The sequence below is a fragment of the Contarinia nasturtii genome, unplaced genomic scaffold (genome assembly GCF_009176525.2).
Source record: "Contarinia nasturtii isolate CC-2019 unplaced genomic scaffold, AAFC_CNas_1.1 Cnas_scaffold_187, whole genome shotgun sequence".
NCBI classification, from domain to species: Eukaryota; Metazoa; Arthropoda; class Insecta; order Diptera; family Cecidomyiidae; genus Contarinia; species Contarinia nasturtii.
In genome coordinates, this window is record NW_022197544.1 from 3,959,918 (window position 1) to 3,976,272 (window position 16,355).

Sequence of the window (16,355 nt, forward strand, 5' to 3'; positions counted from 1 at the left end):
TCTCGGCAATGAACAGAAGATGAGTGTAAAAAAAAGAGAATAAGAACAAAGACATTGGAAAGTAAAACCATAAAATAAAAAAAACGTCTATATCTGGCTTCGTTATTTCGGTTTGGCATTTTTCGCTTCATGCGCTTTAATCAAGCTTCACTTATGTCTCTGTGCACATTGTAAATAGCATTCACATACATGCGTCACTATCTCCTGCTCGTTCGCATTACGTGTAAGTGTATTTTTTTACGATCCTTGCTCAATCGCCGTTGTTGCGTCTACTACATACTTTTGCTTGTTTGTTCATGTCTCGGGTTACTTTTTTTATTCTTCTTCTTCTTCTGCTTTGAAATTCTCATGGGTGCCAATACCGGCATGTGACTCTTCTGCTTTCGAATCATTTCAGATGCGTTATGTCTCTGGCATCCATACAATCTCATGATAATGCATTCGCTGCGCTATCTGTTTAAACCGGGTATCACTTCTTAAAAGTTAGTGTTGGCTCTTGATTCGATAAATTGTTGCCCTTTAGTCCGCTATTGCTATCAATTTTAAGAAGTGAGCGCTTCGTATATGTGCATGTGACAAAAACCTATACAATCAGTTTATAACACGCTCGTAAACTTTTGCACAAAATTAAGCCATAGAAAATGTCCACTTGCTCCACTTGCGACACGACATACCATTGAAAAGTCGAAAATATGAATTCCATTCAGACGAATGAATCATGTAATGACAACAATTATTACAGCTACCGTTGAAATACGTCGAAAGTGAATTGAAAACATACAGAGAGAAAGAGAGGTGCACGGCGAATTGAGGCAAGTACATATCTCTATTTAAGAGAATACTGATCCTTTTGTTATAACACGCATTTGTTCGGTGCAAACAATGCCTTCATTTCATCTCTTGTTCCATTCGTATTGATCCATCTTCTTGTTCTTGGGCACTTTTAGCGTGATTTCAAGTCTTCCATTTGTGCTGGCGTACATGTTTGTTTATATTATCATCTGTATTTTGTGTTAGTTAACTGTTAACAATTTCAATTTCCATGCCATCTCGAGGAGAAATTCCTGCTCTACCTTGTCGTTCCCATTCATTCCCATCGAAGTTAAATAAAAAGTTTATAAGTTTTTCAATCAATTCATTGCCCATATATGATGGAATGATGGTACATTCCATGATGTGGATGAGACGCAGAACTGAGTATGTCCTCTTTAAACGAACCAAATATTATCTGTTTACCTATTCTTTTCACCCTTTCTTGTTTAAACTAAATCAACAGTTAAATTATCTGCTATCAACTGATTGAAAATAAATAAACATACTCCACTTTATGCCTCAGCCATAGATGAACACGTCGACATTGTTTGCGTTGCGTTTTAATAATCTATGTATGAGGTAGTTACATTTCATCCCACAATATAACAATATATTATTGTGTGTTTGACGTTTCATGTTCAATGGAATGACATTCATTCGTATAAACACCGATCGATTCGGATGAAATGAATATGAAGTTTGAAATTTGTGCATAGGTTTGCGCGTTCGACGCTATAGTATGCGATCGAAAAACTTAATTAGAAAAATAGTTATGAATTCGTATGGTGCCATAAATACCAGGAACCAGAAATTACCAATGGCTGATTTAGATAAGATAATACGGATTAGATAAATGTTTATTTGTATTCGCGCATCATTTGCCGTTTGCCGTAAAGTGAATCCACTGTGGTTGAACCGAAGAGTTTTTAACGTAGTGGAAAAACAGCATATGAACAATATATGAAGCAAAAGAATAGATTGAAATGAAGGGAACGGAAAAGGAATTAGAATTTAATAACATCACGAGCCAAAAGCAAAAAACTTTTTCTCTATATAACACTGGTATATTCTGTTCACATATCCATATTTGGGGATGGGAAATGAGGTGAATTTACAGGCGATACTATAACAACAGGCATAAATATATTGAATCCAGAATGAAAATAACGGCAGCGCAATGTCATAGAAAAGACGCCATAAGACTATATATGATGAAATTATTGAATAACAAAAACAACTTTTTGCCAACAATATTTCGAAAGTGCTAAAAACTTATGCTAACAGAATAAGGCTCATTTTCAATATCCGACAATCTTGCACACACACACACATCGCACAATGTGAATGAATCGAAGAAAACATTCTACGTATGTACGCGCACAATAGAGATGACATCGTATGCATGGCAATGCCAATACAAACTGAACATTTTATAAATAATTTTCAGTTTTGAAGTTGGGCGAAAGAAAAACAAGCAGAAGTTGAATCATCCACCATTCAATGGTAAACGCAGTTTTGTCTAGGCTCTGCCCCAACGTTCCAAATTATCATTATGGTATGAGTATATGAAATGAGTTCACCTTTTCATATCATCATACACACAATATGAGAAGGTATGCGGATGCGTTTTTTTTAACATTCTTGATGCCATCTTCTTCGTTTTCATGAATGTTATTTATTTACAATATTTATGCTTTTGATCCAATTGGTGAGCGCAGTACGTTGTTGATCGTGCGCGTGCACATTCTCTTTCTCTAAATTTCATATTTCTCTAAATATGTTTTGGCTGTATTATATGCTGTTGACGCACACACAAACCCTTCCCCCCTTCTCTCTCTCTCTCTATCTTTCTATACGCTAACATCACACACAAGGGAGACTATACCAATATGCTATGCCACATATTATACGAAGAATAATGTCTTTGAATGTGCTCAAAAGTTGAGCAGCCGCCTCTTGATCGCTGTTGGTGGTTTCTTCGTTACTCTTTATCACTCACTCATTCTCTCTATCTTTCTCTCTCTTGTTCGGCAGAGAGTGAGCTCTTTAATCCATTTTGTTTGCATTTTGGTTTTATATTCCTCATGTTGTATCTATTCTGCTGATTCTTTCATAGCTTTTGTTGCCGGTGTGCCTTGTTACATGTATTAGCAGCATGTCTTTTCATATTCTCAGCATTTTCTGTATCGTTTCGACAGTAGTCTCTTTTTTGATTTTTTTTCCTCATGGAATTTTGTTTTGGATGCTTTGCTCCAATCTTTCGGTCTCTCTCTCCCTCTTGGTTTTTCTTCTCGTGAAGAGTGAGTCTGTGAACACTGTCGCTTTACTCAAGAACACCGTGTAAAATTGAATATTTTTGGATACTTCTCTGGGCGCACATATAAAAGGTATAAAACATACTCATTTTTACCGATGCATTCATTCATATGTAATGTACTTTTGTGTAAAGGTATCATAGATGTATAAGATGGAATGAGATAGATAGAGACGGAGAAAGCGAAACTGAACTGAAAGAGGCAAAGAAAAGCGACACGATTGCATTACATCCATTGACAAATTTGTTGTTTGCATGCTTGTAATTGTACGCTGTACAACAATTTATATATGGATGGCGTTGTCGTGCCAAAAATAGCATAAAGTTTACCGAACAAAAACATGAGATGACGGCACAACAGCAAAAATGAGCAGTGGATAGTTTATGTGTGTGTGTGTGCTTTTCGAACATTCAAGTAAGCACCAAGTCTGATCAGTTTTTGCCTTCATGTCTATATATGTAATGCCAAAATGTGAACTTGTACGTGAGTATTTCACTGTACACATACACACACACACATAGTTGACATATATGATGCTAAAGTATTTCCCAACTCTTGCAAATTGCAGTCTGACGAAATGTTACTGTTCAAGAAGAAGAAAAAACACAAATACGAGACAGAAACTGACATGGCACCCGGCATATGTTGGATATTTTGTTTGCAAATGAACAAACCAACTGACTGCATACGAGATTTATAATAGAGATATCGAACATTTTGCAAAGATCCGATGAACAAATATGAGTAAACAGTGATTTCAGCCTTTTTCCCATTTCACTCAGTTCGATATTATTTCATTTTAATGATCTGCAAATCGATATGTAATTGAAATCCGATAGCATGTAGCTCACATAACGATGGGGATACTGTTTGTATGAAATTATCGTCACCTTTTTTTGCTATGCAACAACACATCGTTACTTTGTTCAAAAGCTAAAGAGAGATAGAGAAAAAAGTACATGTAAACACGCGTGAAAAAAAGGCTTTAAAATAGCGTCAAAGAATTTCTATTCAATTGGATTTGCGCATTTCAATGTAATATAATATATGATGAATATCCGATCATGGTTCTTAATTCAAAGTCGCTAAAATCCGATTTTGAATTGAATTTGTCGATCGCATTTCGGATTGATTACTATCTATCTACGGCTATTCATAACAACAACAACGATACAATGGATGATAATCCAATTTCAACCAGAAAAAAACATACATACACGAAATAAAAATAAAAGATTTACCAACAAAAGAGCTTAATATTACCGATATTGTTTCCTGGCTTAAAATGGGTGTGAGAGTATGTGCGGTTGGATCGAATTTGGTGTGAATGAGGAAAATATTTCATTCCCATGGGCAAAACACCTAACAAGTATATACCAAAAATTTTCTTTCATTGCAATCAATGGCACAAGAGATAAAGCTATTTCAAATTGTATGACAAATAAAACACACGACAAAGATGTACACGGATAAAAACTAGGGGAGGGATACCAATCCTCATTTTTTAAGTTTATAGATAATTTACTGATTTTATTTATTTTATAGCTAGTTTATTGCGTGAATAATCTAATAATGCTAATATCCTTTTATGAAAGTGCTAGTTTTTCGTATTGTCATTGTATCATTGAGTCGATTGAATAATTATTCGCTTTTTTATATTAATTCTATTCCACTTTTTCAATAAAAAAATGTACATAAAATGCTTGTCTTTTTCAATAGTCGGGTTGTAAAATTGATTTCGTTACCAAATCCTGACACAATATCAAAATGGCGAATAAATTTTTGCCCATTTTTCCAAATTTGTTCTAGTTTTTACTTGGACAGTTGGCTAATGGTTTCCGTCCCCCAGAATAAAAAGAACACGGAATATTATGACATGTTCAAGTAAATCTATTTTGACTTAATAAATGAGCGATTCATAGAATATGTTATATAGTAAGTCAATTCATTGCAAGCAACACACACACACATTCCTATTGACCGCAAGTGTTTTGTGCGAATGGAAAACAGCACACAATTCGCATTTTCTTTTTGAGGCTTTTCACTACCATTTGCATTGTACATACACACACATAGCCAATACATAATAATCGAATCAATAGACATCGAATATTCGCAATCCGCAGCGATGTCGTCGGTATTATATTGTGTGAGCAGATGCAATGTATAAATAAATAAATAAAACGAAAGCCGGCCGACAAAAACGACAAAATATAAAGAGATGGGCACAGGCAGAGGCAAAAAAAAATAACACACACACAATATAAAGGGAAAACGGAAAAAGTGCCATTAAAACAGTCGGTTGTCGCATATCTGTGCTGTGTGTATGTCGTTTATTTTTTTTATGTGTGTGTAAAGGAGAGAGGGAATGCAAGAGATATACTAAAACATGGCATGCGGTAGCCAAATCTATAAAATTTGCGGCACATTTATTCTATGTTCAAATAATCTCCGTTTATGGATGTGTGTTGCTGTTTTCAATCCTCTACTCGGCTTTTTATTCGTTGTTTTTTCTCTCTATCGTTTTTTTTGGTTTGATTTTTCTCGGTCGGCTCGGTTTTATGCCATTTCCTTTTTGGAGAACCAAAATTCGGCTCTCAAATTTTTCATACAATGTTGCTTTGGAATTTTGAGTTTACTTTTCCACGTACACACCAAGTATTGCAATCACTTCAAAGTTGAAATGATTATTTCTCAAAAATATTTTAGACGTTTGGCACGAAAAATGCTAATTTTCAAAATTATTCGTTGAAAATGAAAACACTCAGTAAAAAGATAAATGGTGGAAATAATCCGGAAAAGTTAGCCTTACGAATGTAAAATCCTTTTTTTATTTATTATAAATACACATACGCAACTGTCTGGCTTTATTGTGCGTTTGGATTCGATGCGATAATTAGAGAAGAAAAAAACGGATGGTTTTTTTTCCAAAATATCAACCGATGATAAGTGAACTCATCGCGGCGGTTCTTTTACTCTCCTCCTCTCTTCAACAATCACTCTCTGGTTCTCTTTCACTGTCTACTTTTCTAGTTAGCTTTTTTATCGCTTGTAACGTTTATCAAAAAACATGGATTTGATCATTATTTTTAGAGACACGCTCACAGAATTATGGATGCTTTAAATCGTCGTCAAAAAAATAACCAAATAACACGTCATTTCCATCGTCATTTTGCTTATATACATATTTTTAGTGCTTTTCTCTTCGGATTTTGTGTGTTTTTTTTTCGCCATTCGACACTTTACTCGGCTATGAAAAATGTTAGATTGATGGATTTCGAGTGGGATTTTTCGTCGATTTTTTTTTTGTTCCTGCGTATGTTTGTATGAGCCTTCTATGAGAGATTAAACCTGTCAAAATTTATTTTAACATCTCGGAATATAATTTTTCGCGAAAATCTCTAAATCTCTTCGTCATTCTTCTGATGTGTGTGTGTGTGTGTACTTAAAAACCTGAAAGCATACTAAATTAAATTTTAGCTTTAAAATATTGTAAGTTTTGTGTTATGTAGGAAAGATGCCACTCCGAATATTCTCTTGGTTTTTTTTTCTCGTCGCTGTTTTGTTAGCTGTGTATGGCAGCTATATATAGTCTTTGAATCGATCTGATTTTTCATTCTTATCCTTTTATCGTCTGATGTTAGTTCATTTGCGTTGGCTGTTCGGTTGTTTTTGTGTATTTTGACGTGACCACTGCACACAGAGAGGTATAGGGTTTGAAATGAAGTCAATATTAAATCCGGTCTGCATCTTGGTTCGCATATGAAACTACAACAGATTGGTGAGAAATTTATTTATTCGCCCTTAGCCCTTCCTTGCTTTCTCTTATCAATCGCTAGTTCGTCGTCGTCTCTGTTCAAAGATGAAAAACGTTCACGCAACAAATCAATGGCAAGCATGAGATGGCAAATGGATTTTCAACATCTCTACGACGCACCGAGCAAATCGAACAAAACAAATCGGAAAATAACAAAAAAAAACCTCAATGACCAAAAGGAATATAAATAAGGAATGGAGAGAAAGGGAAAGAGAGAAAGAGCAAAGAAAATGGTGAAGAATGCAGAAATTTATAGACGTATATGCGATAAATGAATATAGAGAGAGAGAGAATGAGAAAGAAAAAACTTTTTAACCGGAGATAAATACCGTTCAAAAGTAAGTAGAAAGCCACGAAACTTTTCCAATACCAAAAATTGACAACATGCCCGAATAAACACACTGGCGCATCAACATCGGCATCGGCATCGGCGAACATTCATTGAAAGCACAAAACGATATTACTCTTAGATGATGTGATAGTGAAGACAGACAATAAACGCTAGCACAACTTCAATATTCTGTAATTCCATGGAAATTGTAAGGAAACCGCCATATAAATATACATAGTCCATCGTCGTTGTCGTTCATTCTCTCTGCCATTAGTTTTGTATGTATTTGTGTTGTTTCTCTATTTTTTTTATCTCTGTTTTGTTCTAGGATGTATATCCGATTTTTTTTTTCATTTCTTTTATGTGTGTACATGAGTTTCGCTCTTCTTTCATTTTACTCGCGCTATCGCGGTCGGGTTTTGCATCGTCAGTTTTATGTTTGGTTACAATTTTATCGCTGTGGATTTTCGACTTGTTCATTGCTACGTTCCGAACCACCACCGTTTGAGTTTTTTGTTCCCTGCAATTTCTGCGTGTAAATAGCAATAGTTCAGCATTTTTCTTATGACATACAAGCGAGTGAATGGATTGAACATGCATTGATTGTTGTCGCTTCATCTATATAATACAATGGCATTGGCTACAAAGCTTTACATTCATCATCAATGTCCGCCAATAATTATTATTGCACAACTTGAACCATATTTTATTGTGAACATATTTATCGGTGTTTTTGCTCACTTCACTTTCGTTCGTTTCGAAACTTGTTTCGAATTTTATTTGGTTCTTTTTTTCGTTCGCTTCTGGTGTGCCAGCGTATGCTATTGGTGGCATAGTATGCAAAACTTATGCACTTTGATCTAGCCAATCAAATAAGAAAAGAAAAAAAAAAACAAAGCAAAATTGATCAATGATTTACCGCCAGCATTAAATTCGTAAATCGGAATAAATATGGGGAGGAAATTCGTAAGTGCTGTATTTATAGACAGGCAAGTGACAAACCGAAGAGAGAGAGAGTTGGAGAAAGGGTCCACAGGGGATAAATTTGAGGTTGTAGATGGAGAATACAATCTCATCGGGGTCTACCTTTGTTTGGAATGCCATCGCATTCTACCCAACAGCGTGTTACACAGTAAATGTGCACACACAACATCAATCAAACACAATGCAAAGTGTGAAAAAGTGTTATTTAATATCAAGCTATTCGTAATCGCTGCAAGGGGTCCTACGCTCACACATCTGGAAAATTGTATGCCAGAAAAAGTCCCGATTATATATTTTTTTCTCTTATCGCCACATTCATTTGTACGTTAGTTCTATTCTTTTGACACCCCTACCCCCCACATTTTCATTGTAATTGAAATGGCACATGTGCAAAATGCAAATATTGCCATAATTCACAATTCGTACGAATTGAATGGCGTTTGAGTTTCAGCGCCAAAAATATTGCACTCGTTCCTTCGATCTTTTTTTGTTATGTATTTCATTTTGATACAACATGCTTTTTTGCAATACAAAAATCGTGTGCATATCTTTTATGCAATGGAAGAGACAGAGAAAGATAGAGAAATGGAGAAAAAAGAAAACAGAAAACACAAACAGACAGGCAAAGAGAAACGGGAGACAGAACGCATGTAACATTTTCGTGCTTTGAAAGAGTTCAAGTTCGACGCCTTGCACCAACCACCAAAAAATAACTGCAAAACTTTGTTTTTAATTTTCAACACAAAATTTATGGAATATTATTTTTGACTTTTCAACTTTTGGTGGCATGAACGCCACCTTAGACACACACACACAATACACATCAGTGTGAAGTAGAAACGAGGAAATAGCGACAAAACACCGCAAAAAAGAATCTGTGTTTAAATTAAAAGAACAATTAAAATTTAACTTAATTATGACTTTTTTATTGATTTAAATTGAAAAGTTACCGCCGCGAATGAAAAGCATTACAATGAAAATCATTTCATCGGACATTACGCACTCATTTCGGTTTTCGTTCGTTCATTTTCATTAATTCAGCATTCAAACGAATCTATTTCGTTCTCTTTGCATCGCTACCCGCCTCTGTTGTTGTTATTATCATCATTGTTTCCATTTTTATTGTTCTAACCAGAGCCCATTCTTCTCTCTCTCTCTCAGTCGCATGAAAAATTATGGCGATTAAAATGCCCATCAACATACATTATGTTCCCCTTTTTATCGCATTTAATTGAAATTAAATGTTGACATATAGTAAAGTCTCTTCACTTCTCGCCTATTGTGCTTTCATATGGATTTTCATTCTTGTAATGTGTGTGGTGCCACTTTCATTTGTTGCTCTTCGAATCAAATCTCTTTCTTCAGTCATATTGGGTTGTTCAACAGCACACTATAGAGAAAATGTGACAACAGCACTACAAATCACCAAGAATGAGATTTTGACTAGAGCTGAATATACACAAAAGGCGAACAAGAAGCAGATAAGAATAGAGGCGAAACAAAAAATGCACAAAATAATATAACATAAACCGAGAGTATGAGAGAGAGAAAAATTAATAATAACTATAATAATATTCATGAAAGACATCATTGTTTTCTTTTTGCTTCCATTCTTGGTGGCTGTCCAGATTTGTAGTTACTGAGACACTGTTCAACACATGCACAAATGCGCACATACAAGTGATGGGCATTTGGAGGCTTTCATTTGGAAAAATGAACGACATAGAGTTGCATCATGCTCGAATTGTTGGGAAAAGGAGATAGCGGGACAAACGGTGTGTAGAAGTATGCGCGTGTGTGTGTTTTTGCATAGCAAGCGCAAGTGTGTAACAAACTAATGTGCAAAAATGAATGAAGTGACAATTCATCATATTCACAAAGACTGGCAGTTTATTTAAAATGCAATATGATGAAAATTTTCAGTGTCATCTTATGTTCCAGCCACACAATCTGCACACAAAAACCGACAAATTGAACCGCGCAACATACCAAAGATGATAGTGTAAAACGGTGGAAAAGAAGCACATTTAAATTGTGTAAACAGAAGACGTTCTTCTCGCCGTTCAACTAAACAACTACCGAATGCTTATTCTTCGTTTTATTGTGTCACTGCGTCACTGAGCTCAAAAGCTCCTTTCAATTGAATTGCGCTCTCTTTTAGCACCGTTCTTTCTTATGCAATTCATGGTTTACGTCTTCGTATTTCATTTGTTTGTGTCACATATTTATTTCCTTCTTTTTCTCTGATTTGCATAGCATGCCAACCTTCTCTCATTACGATCGAGCACAATATAGCAATAACAATACTTTAACCAAAGCTAAAACTGGTTCGTGTTTTTTGCTCTCCTTTTCTCATCTATATTTCGCTATTTTTACATTGCTCCATTTTCTATTTTAGCGACGAGTCGCTAACACATAAAAACGCATACACACCGAATGATAGAGGACGTTTTTTTTCTTGAAATATCACTGCTCAAGGAAATCAGTAAGCAACACAATCGGGGGTGTTTTTCAATGGATGTTTTACCGAAAATGAGCAACAAAAAAAAAGAGAAACAATTGCAAAAAATGTTACAAATTAAGACTTTCTGTTTCCATTCATCTTTTTTTCCTATACATGTCTACGATACACTTTTTAAAACTATCCGACATTTTATTGCATTTATTAAAAGAAAAATGCATTGTGCTTCGCTTCGTTTCGTCAACATGGCAAATTTTGCATAACTTTTTAACAGTACACATTTGGCCAGGTATGATAATTCGTTCAAAAAGTTTTTTTAAAAAACAAGTATAACGCAAGCGAAAAATTCCAAAAGAAAATGGAATTCAAAGTAAGCCACTGAAAATGTTAATAATAATAATTGAATGAAATGCTTTTGCTTGACAATTTGTATGATGTTGAAATAGTTAGAAATCAACATTTTGAGTGCTTTAAATTACTTGAAATGTTTAAGGGTTTGGTAAAATGTCATTTGTCTCAATGTTCGACAACTACTCACTCGTATTTATTGGTTTCTGTGTAATTTTCCCCATATACAAATTGACATTTGTTGAAAATTGTTGGCCACCGCAGACCGCAACTGATTCGATTTTCAACCTTCAGCAGCATCAGCACAACCAAGGACAGCTTCAATGTTCGATTCAATGAAATCACCAGCTGCACAAGTGCGAATGGCATGCCATACGGCACACAGCTACAACCGATTTGAAATGACGACCGACAATGACGACGACAATCTCAAACATTTCAAATGATAATGAAAGGTCGGCCCATTCACTACTGCATAAGACATCCAAATAAATATCCCATCTGAGGAGACAGAAGAAAAAAGAAAAACCATTTCTACCAGATAACGACGACAGTAATTGATTGAACGGTTTTGAATAGCATCTCTACAGTCAACCAACTTCTAACCGTGTGTTACACACTTTTTGAGATGTTCTCCACCCCAACCATCTCTCAATTTTCTCGTACAAAGCTCACCAGCTCAATGCTTTATAAATATTCATGTTAATGATTTGAATTACTTTATTTTTTCGAGAGAAAAAAAAAAGATTGAAAGAGCGAGCGAAATTGGTGGGGAAGGGACGATAAAGTCACCGAGAAGTAAAATCCATTTAGTTTTAGAAAATTAAACGAAGATTCATTGCTGATGTGAAAGCATTTTGCTTGAGGAAAAGACAAATTGATCGAAATGAAAAGGAACCTTGAACAACCCCGATTTCATGAAAATGATTGTGACGGGAGAGCAATGGCGACGACGCCGACGATTCGACGAGAAGAGTGAGAGATGAAAACTTAATATCGCTAACAAGAGGTCGTTAGCGATCTGTCAATCATAATAGAATGTCATTTCAGTCAACGTGCCATGAACTCGTTTGCTTGTTGCAGCAAAAATCGTTCGCTTTTCGAAGCGAAGAAAAAAAAACTCGCACCAAAAATGAAATTCAAATAAAAGTTTGATTTGCAGTTAAACTGAATAATAATCATAGTTGAACGACAGCATGACTTTTTCCAAAAAAAAATTTCTTCGTCTTTTTCGCATCAAAAAAACTAGAATATATCTTAATATTTCTCTATTAATTGAAATAGTGCGAGGGAAAAACATACGAAAATGTTTGAATCAACTGAAGCGTCACATCATCGGCACCAGCAATGCATTCTAATGACATTCAAACGAGTTTGATGCTAAGAATTATTCTCTGCGAGCAATCCGATCGCAATAAAATTATTTTCTACTTATGAAATCACGCGAATGAAAGATAATGCAATGCGTATATTAATGGTGTGTGTGTGTGTCTTTTCAGTCAATGTATAGTGACACGAATGTCGCGCAACACACCAGAGACACAAGCCGGGCAATGTATTAACCTATGATGGAATCACACGAACAAATGCAAAATGAATTTCTAATAAAATATCCGCATGCAATTTATTTAAATGCATTCTCATTAAAACGCCAACCGTCTATATCATGAGCATTAAGTATTAAATGACATCGCGCGTTGTGCACTCAATATTTATCGGAATGTGGCCTGAGTCTCAAAACCTCAATGTTTTGCAGTTCCTGCCAAAGCAACGTCATGGTTGCCTTTGCTGCTGGTCGTGGTATTGGTGGTGTTGCGGGGTCTGGTTGTGTGCTCTTGCAAATGCATTTGATTATTGGGTTGCATTCTGTATGAGAGAACATTTCAAATGGTATATTGATTGGTTTCGTGACCTGTCCACTATTCCAAATGCATCAATTTGGAACGCACCACCCACCCGTGTTGGCATGAGAAAAACAAATGAATTCCATTTTTGTCATTAAAATGGCTTCATACTGTGCAAGTTATTCGACAGTTTCTTTGAAAATCGAGACAAAAATTAATTCATTTTCTTCAATATTCATTTCATTGTAAATATTCATAAAGAGCTTTTTGTTCACCTAATTTTATAATTTTAATACAAACGATGATGACCAAGCGAAAAATGGAATTATGAGCGATTTAAAGTAACCGCATAGCTATAGTAATGTGGCATTGAACGTCATTATTCAATATCAAAAATGTCACGACCCAAAATTTATGCATCGGCTCAATAGTACACAGTTTTTTTTGGCTGGCATACGAATTCCGGTAAAATTGGTAGGTGAGTTCTTGTGAGCACATTGTACACTTTTCATGCGATAAGAATTTTAATTTCCATCTGCTTAAATGTTGTAAGCGATTGTGAAAGGGAACTTTGTTTTAGTGGCCACATTGTGTGGTTTTGCATAACTTTTGTGTCACAAGATTCGTCTGTTTTGGCACACATTTTACGCGAAAAATTGTATAAACGAAGCCAACTAACTATTCCAATCGCAAGCACACACACAATCAAACCATAAGAGTTTTACACTACACAATGCTGTGCAAGACCGCAGCAGATGGCCAAAAAAATACGAAGCACACGAACAATGACATCAAACGAAATATGCAAGATGGAGTACCCGAGTATCTGAGAGAGAGAGAGAGTATGAGAGCGAAAAAAATGCAACACGAATCAAATTAAATGGCCGTATACCATTTACAACTTTTAACCAGTGGGAAAAGCCACAAACATTTTCAAGTTTTTCTCTTATTGCGCGCATAATTATCATCTGTTGAATAATAATAATCCGCTAATTCTCATTTATTATTCACTATTTAATGTACCAAAATGTTTCCATACCACTCTTGATCGCATTTGTCAGCGGGGCTTTTTTGACGATACCAGTGTTGGTGATGTGTGCGCCACGCTTTTAATGGTTTCGGTGATACATCCTCTCCCCATTACAAAACTGATTTCAATGAGCAAGCGCCCTGGAGAAGCGTCTCTTGCAAAAACTAGAATTAAATTTATTCTTTAACAGTGAGCGTAATACAAGAGCTTTTTTTTAGCGAGAACTAACAACTATTATATGTGTTGCATTGTCGAGATAAAAGCGATTTCATTTACGTGCATATAATTCTTTAAACAAAAATTTCGGATCGAAATGCGAAAATCAAAGTGGAAAAAAATTTACATCAGATTCAAACAAACTGCTATTACAAATAAATAGCGGCCGATATAGAAGAATGTAAATATTTTACAAAATGCGCAAATCGAAAAGCAAGAGAATTATTCGTGAAACACAGTAAAGTTTTATGGAAACAAGTAAGAATCAAAGACATCCGACGAATAATAAAGCATAAATTTGTTTGCATGGCATAGAAAGTTTTATCTTTTTCTTTTTCATATTCGGATGTTTGATTTAAGTTTTGTTCCATTTCTTTATATCATTTCGGGCGTTGCACATCTGCATTGACGTTACCAAAAAGAGCATCCAATTCCGCCAACCAATCGACATACTGAACGAAACGGAATGGAACAAATCGAAAATTAGGTGTACACTCTACACTGTTCTCTTATTTTTCACGTTGTTTTCATAGCACATCAAATTTCTCTGCCCAGAAATTGTACAAATGTTTTATGTGATTTACCGCCGATGATATAAGAAGAGCGAAAGAAAGATCGAGGAAGAGTAAAATCAACATATAAAGAAAATGTTTGAAAACCCCAAAGAAAATTCGTAGACATCTCATTTTACAAAGCTATGTACACGTTCGTTTTCTGTAGTTGTGCATCTTTCATCTGTGCCGCTTTTCCGTTGTGTACTAGGAAAATTTTAATTAGTAAACAAGGGATTGCATGTAAGCCATGTAAACCTGGCGCACTCGCTCAATTCGTCGTTGCATACCATTTTTTTTCTCTACCTCTCTCCTTCTGCCGCCTTCTTCTCTCTCTCTCTCTCCCCCTCCTTATCTCCGGTTCGTTCTTATTTTCTTGCATGAATGAATGTGAGATACATAGAGTGTGTGTCGATAAATTTAATAAAATTTCTACTATACATATTGCATACCGCATTGTAAAATAAAGTTGAACGCTGCTAGAACCAACAAATGTTTGAACGTTCCAGCAAAATTTATGCCAAAACTTCGGTTTTCGGGCGTTGGAAGCATTTTGATTTACTGTGTGCAAACTAATATTACTTGAAATGATGTAGTGATATGCGGTTCTGTGAATTGATAGCGTCTCTGTCTCTCCCATTCACTCATTCACTCCACTCGCCCACTCACTCGTGATGCGTTGCGTGCTCAGGCCAATGTGATCCCTTTCTAGCATTCACATTTAGGTGCATTGCACAACACACACAACACACTCTTGACCCACACTCAAAGGCATGCGTCTGCCTTGGCAACATTACATCTATAAGTATTTTCAGTCACATTATTCGAGACGAAAAATGAATCAGTGCGAAAAACGAACTTGCAAATTACGGTGATGAGTAACACGTTGGCCTCTAAGCTTCTCTCGGGATCGTAAGAAGACATACAAAAACACGCTACGGCTACCAAAACCATTGAGAATTGCTGCATTTTCAAGCCACTAAACAAATTATCATTCCGAATATTATGGTATCTCTCTGTGTTACAATTGCGCTTTGTTGTTGTTGTTATTGTTGTAGTTTTTTCTTGCTCTTTCACTCTTCTTCATTTCGTTCCCATATTTTTCAATACACTCAATCAGAACGTACATTTTGTCACTAAATTGTATTTGTTTTCGTTGTCCTCCCCAACACAAAATGCAAAATTGATGAAAACATTTATTTTTCGGTTCAATTTAAACAAATTTCAAAATAAAATATGCGTAGTCGTCGGCTCACACACAAAAAAACGACAACGGCATAAAAAATACTTGTGAAAGTATATATATGTCGTTATCATGGTGGTACCTTATTTTTTTCCGGACCCTAAAATTGCAACCTACGCTCAGTACAGCACACATTCGATTTGTGTTCATCATTACACAAATTATTAGTCATTTCTGTCTCACGTAATATTCCACATGTTTTCATTGTTACCGCTGCATTTTGATGTTAATATACAACGTATTAAGCATGTATTCGCCATGTAGAATCATTGTTCGCTTTTACATATGATATGATAGCAATTACACAATAGTTTGTAACACTAAGTGCAGCACAATGTGAAATGAAAAAAAGCAGCAGCAGCAATAACAACAACAACAACATATTATTCACTCAGTCGTTCA

The 16,355-nt window shown here is 35.5% G+C and overlaps 1 protein-coding gene across 2 annotated transcripts in view; it reads left to right on the forward strand.

The window, feature by feature from the left end:
- LOC116352170 overlaps nucleotides 1-16,355 on the forward strand; it is an 82,988-nt gene that overhangs the window by 23,641 nt on the left and 42,992 nt on the right. The window lies entirely within an intron of this gene.